Genomic DNA, 1072 nt, shown 5'->3' with positions numbered 1-1072 from the left:
CTAGCTCTGCTTAAGAGCAGTTTCTACCTGCTACACTCTGTGGACACGCCATGATGAATAATAAATTTGTCACGTACCTCAAGACTTTATTTGAAACACTTTAAGAAGTTTAATAAATTCAATAAAACTCTATCACACTCACAGCACATGCTCCAAGTTCTACTCATTGTGCAAAATAATTGAACTGTAAGCATTGACAGCTGGAATTATCTCTGTTGGTTTGTTAGCAAAATATCTCAAAAARCACTCAACAGATTTCTTTGAAACTCTGAAAAGCAGCCACTTGATGATGGTTACACAGCTAACTAACATTAATCAATAAAAAAAAAGGGCTAAAACATAGTCAGTTTAAGGGATATCGAGCTAAAAATTGAAGTGGTGAGAGCTGACAGCCGTTCATAACACAAACCAACCAAAACAGACAACTCACCTGTCAAAAAAATGATTTCAGCCTAAAACCCTGCAACTGAAGGCATCAAGCAATTCAGTGTATTAAATAATTATAGTATAATTGTTCCAGGCATTTCCTGTGTCTTCCTCACAAATTMGAATGCTATTCTCTAATGCAGCACAGGATCACAGTAACAGCAGTGTTTTTTTTTCTCTTCTTTCCTAATGTGCTCCTCCATATTGTATAAAATCCTGTAACTCACATACAAATCCCACCTTCATTTAATTTCTATGTTTGTTGAAGTAGGCCTAGAGCAGTGGTCCAAGATAAATCCAACAACCTCATTACAGCCAAGCGAAAAAAGAAAAAAACTCATTGCTTATTCTGCCCACAGGGAATAACACCTTTTTTCTCCACCGAGCAGCTAATAAGTGATTTTACCCACAGTTTCCGTGACTTTATACCTCACATGATGCAGAATAACTGCCCTTCTAATAACTGCCTTGGTTTTCATCAGGTTTTCCACAGAGCAGCTGAGAACATTAACTGAAGTAATAAAATAGATGTGAATCAAGCTAATTATCGCTTGCCACTAAAGAGGAGATGTTTTTAAATGTGTGAGTGTTTTCATTTCAACCCGGAAAGACACACACACACACACACACACACACACACACACAC

Source organism: Austrofundulus limnaeus, unplaced genomic scaffold (genome assembly GCF_001266775.1).
Source record: "Austrofundulus limnaeus strain Quisiro unplaced genomic scaffold, Austrofundulus_limnaeus-1.0 Scaffold84, whole genome shotgun sequence".
NCBI lineage: Eukaryota > Metazoa > Chordata > Actinopteri > Cyprinodontiformes > Rivulidae > Austrofundulus > Austrofundulus limnaeus.
Note: the sequence above shows the minus strand (reverse complement) of the source record.